The sequence below is a fragment of the Myotis brandtii genome, unplaced genomic scaffold (assembly GCF_000412655.1).
Source record: "Myotis brandtii unplaced genomic scaffold, ASM41265v1 scaffold356, whole genome shotgun sequence".
Classification (NCBI taxonomy): Eukaryota; Metazoa; Chordata; class Mammalia; order Chiroptera; family Vespertilionidae; genus Myotis; species Myotis brandtii.
Genome location: NW_005363687.1, coordinates 128749 through 134439, shown reverse-complemented (window position 1 = coordinate 134439; position 5691 = coordinate 128749). Strand labels below are relative to the sequence as shown.

The window sequence follows — 5691 nt, the reverse complement described above, 5'->3', positions numbered from 1 at the left end:
GACGAAGATGACTGACCCTGACCCATTTTGACAAAGACAAAGACAACAAAGAGCAGAGACAAAACAAACCAGACAAATGCAACCTAAGGTTGCCCGGGACCTGCAGCTCTCTCCTTGAGGTCCTGAAAATTTTTCAAAAAACATTGCAGCAGGGTGTACACAGAAGCAGACGACTTTTTGACAACAAATACCAAGATAACAAATACTAGACAACAAACACCAAACAGACAAACCCAGTGCAACCAAAAGTCACACTTGCCAGATGCCGTGGCCACCGTCATGGCCCCCCGGCTGGAGTCGGGAGGTAGTGCTGTGTCCAGCCCTCCACTTGACTCCCCTCTGTGAGATCTCACCCCAGGCGCCTCCAGGCCTTACCTCCTGCAGGGTTTTTCAATAAATCCTTACTGCCTTCCCGGCCCAAATGGGTGGGAGAGCCTCCTGCCCCTCAGGGGGTACCTCTCACAGGGAGGTACGGGCTGTGGTCAGCTGGCATGTGGTAGAGACCAAGGTTAAACAGAGTCACCTTTTGATGCTAATTTATAAAAACAAGGTATGAACTTTTTTTACAGGTTGTTTTTATAAATTAGCATCAAAAGGTGACCCCCAACCTGCATGCTTATATGCTCCTGCCCCTCGGGGGGTACCTCTCACCACGCCTACGGCAGCCGCTGGCCAGCTTTTCAATAAATCCTCACTTGCTGCTTAAGACCTAATTGGAGTTGGTGGTCTTACTCTCTCGAACATTGGTCCATAACAACATCACCAGGACAGAGCCTCAGGTAACGACTGTGGTGGCAGGTAAGCCGATCTCCTTTTTAACTGACACCAGGGCCACTTATTCTGCCCTCTCTGAATTCGACCCTTGTCCACTCCTCAGTCTTCTTACTCTCTCGAACATTGGTCCATAACAACATCACCAGGACAGAGCCTCAGGTAACGACTGTGGTGGCAGGTAAGCCGATCTCCTTTTTAACTGACACCAGGGCCACTTATTCTGCCCTCTCTGAATTCGACCCTTGTCCACTCCTCAGTCTCTATTATGGGGGTTGAAGGATTAGTCTCACAGCCATTAGCCACCTCACTCTACACTGCATCTTACTAAATTCTCTCATTCACTGTTTTCTCATTCTGCCTGGGTGCCCAGCCAGGGCTGCCATGTGTCCCCTTATGGGGCCCAGTTATACCAGACCACAGTTGCCTACCTCAGCTTCACTCTCTCACCGCACAGGGTCATGCCATTCCTGGGACTGTGAACGCCTTATCTCCTTATCTCCTCCATGACTGTCCCCTCCTCGGAACAAAAAATGTTCTCCTTCCTCAGGCTCACTGGGTATTCTCGCCTCCGGGTTCACAACTGTAGTCTTCTTGCAAAGCTCCTCTATGACATGACATGGCGAAGGGACCCCCTCACTAAGCCCATAAATCCTAAGGCCAACATTCTCACCCCTTTAATGCTCTGAAAACTACTCTGACCTTGGCGCCTTCTCCCCCGTCCCCCTCCTCCACTTCACCCTTCCCAAAGGAAACTTCCTGGACTGCACAGGTTTACTCAACAGTCCGGCTATTATCAGAAACTGAGATCATTATCTCTAGGAAAAAATGCGGCAACTTTAAAATCTAAGCTGCTAGAGGCCTGGGAAAAAGCTGTGAGGCCTGCTCCCTCCTCCGCCTGCCTTTTCTCCAGCCTCATATCCAGGTCCCTGGCTTCCACTGCTTCTTTCCTTCCCTTTCTCTTTTCCCGTGAATAACAGCGCATTGTAACATTTAATCCCACTTTCACTGCAATACCTACCTCTCTCAGGCTCACCAAACATCTCCCCACCATCCCTGAAGAAGATTCAGTGGCACCATCCAGGACCTGATGACCCATCATTCCTCACAGGCTCTTACCTGGCAAGAGACCCTCCAATTTTTACTCCGGAGGAAGCTCAGGTTTTCGAATTCCTTTTATGTGTCTCGTCTCCTCACTATAATCCTCCTACAAGCAGCTAACAATGAATGCACCAATGAATATTTTTAATATTTTCAGGAGAAACGGACATGGAATGACAAAGAAGTCATCAATTCTACTATAATTGTCTTTATCAAAATCTATATTAATCCCCGACCTATCCCTCCCTTACTAAAGGACATTCTCTCTCTCCCTGCAGAACCTGGACCTACTCCTTTGCCCACCCCCATCAACACAACTTTCCATCTACTCTCTAACATCAATCTCTCCTTCTCTACATCCTGCTGGATTTGTCTGTCACTAGCTCGAACCCTCATCATAGCCACTCAATCCCAACCTATTGGACCATCTAACTAAACTCTCTCTAGAAATTTGCAGCTCCTGGCCGGACCTCCTGCCCATGGCCCTGACCAGAATCTGGACTATACCAAGGAGCCCCACCTTCTTAAGCCCTTTTGAACTCCTGTATGGGAGACCCTTCTTGCTCAACCACTGTCTCCCTACTGATCCTCCTCCCCTGGGTACTTATCTTCCATATCTGTCCTTACTCAGGCAGCTGCTCTGAGAACACGCAGACAGGTTTCTGCCCAAGCCAGAACCGACCAACCAGGGCTCCCGAGGACCAGTCCTTCACCCTGGTGGCTCAGTCCTCCTTAAGAATCTACATCTAAAAGCCTTGGAGCCTAGGTGGACGGGACCTCACACTGTAATCCTTACAACCCCCACCGTGGCCAAGCTGCTTGGCGATCCGTCATGGCACCACCTCTCCAGACTCAAGAGGACCCCGGAGCAGCATGACTTCTATAAATGTGAGGTGTTGGGCCCCACTAAGGTCCGCCTTAATTGCCCTCCCCCTCCTCCTTCACTCCCGGCCCTGAGCAACCTACACCCACCCCCATCCGCTTATGTGTGGAGGTTCAAGGTCCATGATGCCTCCCAAAACTCCAGAGCCCACCCTGCCCCCACGGATATGCTACCAGACCAGTAATCCGGTAACTGGGGGACAAGTCACTTGGAACTGTACCCAAAACCACACCGCAGCCAGTCCCACCAAGGCCAGCCCGGGTACCTTCTTTTGGTGCAACGGCACCTTAAGCAACTGCATAAACTCCTCTGACTCCGAGCCTTGCTTCGTGGTCACAGTAGTTCCCCAACTAACCTTGTATGGAGAGTTGGAGCACACCTGGCTGCTCCCTTCATCCCGCCCCCGGGCCCACTGGGCTGCCTTGCTCCCTGTCATGTTAGGGGTGAGTATCGCTGCCTCGGTGGGCCTCGCCGGTGGGGGGGGGGAGGGGGTGAGGGCCTTGGGAACAGCCTGGTCTCTGCTCAGGATTTCAATGACAAGCTCCAGTTAGCTCTGGAGTCTACTACCTCCTCTTTAGTGTCCCTACAGCATCAGGTAACATTAGTAGCCCAGGTAGCCCTACAGAACCAGCGCGCCTCAGACCTTCTGACTGCAGGAAAAGGAGGAACCTGCATATTCCTACTACATCAATGAGTCCAGAGTAGTGGAGCAAAACGTGCAGACCCTGACTAAGCTGAGTGAAGAACTACATGCAAGACACTTCCAGGACAACTCTCCTTTCGGCTGGTTCCAAAGCCCCTTAGCTACCTGGGTCCTACCCATGATAGGGCCCCTGATTCTCATCTGTGTCTTTTTTCTCCTAGCCCCCTGCCACCTCAAGTTCATCCACTCCCGGATCACGGAGATGTCACGGGTGAATGTAAATCAACTCCTTCTCCATCCCTACACTCGGCTGCTCTCCGACCTGCCTCTGCCTGACCCTGGACTTTAACCCCCTCCCCTCCCTCGTCATCCCTGGTCAGCAGGAAGTAGTCATAACAAACCGGCGCCCCCTATCACCAAAAGCCTGGGATCTTAGGTCCAAGGGAAGCTCAGGAGTGGATGCATGCCACCGTAAGACAGATGGTGAAGGAGATAATGGACCCTCCCTGGAGTTCCTAACAGGTCAACATGCCGACCCCTGGGGCAGGAACTTCCTTAGCTGAATACCCTGACGACCCCTGTGGCGGGAACTTCCTCAGCTTGTTATGGGTTGGCTCAACGAGATAGACCACCGACTCAGAATTTAAATTTAATAGCCTTTATTAAGCTGGCCAGCTGACCACAGCCCGTACCTTCCCCCTCTGGGAAGCCTCGCGGCATGTGGTAGAGACCAAGGGTGCAGTATGATCCTTTATAGCAAGACAGTGTTAAGAAAAATTAACTACAAAGCATTCCATTAAGGTTAAACAGAGTCACACCTGGCTGGAGCATATCATAACACATTGTTTTTCTAAGACAATCTAACAATCCTTCTTCCACTGACCCTGATGCACTTCTTACTCATACATCCCCCCTCTCCCTCCGAGCACATTCTCATTTCCCCCCCTCAACACATTCCGTAACCCTTTACTCTATAACATTGTAACATTCTGTAACTTTTTCATGACTCAGTCCCCTACCCCATAACAAGCTCATGCCCCCCGCCCCTCACCAAACACCTGTATAAAAAGAAGTGCCCCTCCCTGTTGCCGTGAATTCACTGGCCCGCCTTTGGGGCTCGTGAGTCTTGCCCAGGGATGCAGATTAAACCTTCTCTTTTCCCTTATCTGACCGGCTTGATTCTCTTTGTTTTCCTGCATCAAGAACTTTACAGAGTAGTATAGCAGAGGTGGAGATTTATTGAAGAACAAGTACAGACTCCCACGTGGGGAGAGGGAAAGAGTCCCACAGAATAGACTCCCACATGGGGAGATTGGATACTATAGTAAGTCCTGAACTCAAAGGTCAAACACCACCTGGGACATGTGATGCCCTCCTCCCTCATTGTTCTTTCCTTTCTGGCTTCTTCCTTCTTTATTTTGTAAATGTAGATTTTTTTTTGGTTACTTCCAGCTCCCTCATCTTATGTAAATACAACTATTGCTGCTCTCTGCACCTGGCTTCCTTGAGTTATGGAGATGTACCTGTTGCTGCTTCCTTGTCTTATGGAAATGTTACTGCAACTGGCTTCCTTGTGTTATGGAGATGTAAATGTTGCTGCTTCCTTGTCTTATGGAAATGTTACTGCAACTGGCTTCCTTGTGTTATGGAGATGTGCCTTCTCCTAATCTGTAACCCTGTGTTATTCCAGGGACCCCAATTCTAAAAATTTCCTAAGCCTGACTATATTCCCCTAAAATTCCTGTTTCACAAGGGTGCCAGGGAGCTGCACAGAGCTGGGATTTTTGGATTGTGTCTCCCAACGAGGCTTCTGTCTGGGAGCCAACGGAGCAAGGGCTGGTCTCTGAGGCTGCATTGCAGGGAAGCAAATCTGAGCTCCCCTAATGTCCTAGGAAGAAGAAGTGCTTGCCCTGCCGACTGTTTAGATGAGCCCTGCCAAGTCCCAAATATCCCCAATGGATACAATTCTGTGGGGGGAGAGTGGCTCAGAGGGGAGGATATGCAAAGTGTGAGACCCTCGGAAGCTATTGCCTGGGACCAGGAAGAAATGCTTAGCCCATCCCTGCAGGCTGGGCCAGTATCATCCTCAATGGGAGACTCCTTTGATCTGTACCCCTAGCCAAGGGTGGCTGAACTTGCTCTTGAAGAGGAGACAGCTGGCTATACCCAACCTGAACCTACAGCAGGCCCTTCTAGGGGGAACTAGAGTTGGAGACTCTGGCAGAAACTGAGGAGTTTGGCTTTGAAACAGGTACTAATTTCCCCTCATTGATGCAAACTTTGGGGGGGGGGG

At 50.4% G+C, this 5691-nt stretch overlaps 1 pseudogene; it reads left to right on the top strand.

The window, feature by feature from the left end:
• The first annotated feature begins 2880 nt into the window (after positions 1-2880).
• Positions 2881-5691, top strand: part of LOC102252123 — a 13264-nt pseudogene continuing 10453 nt past the window's right edge.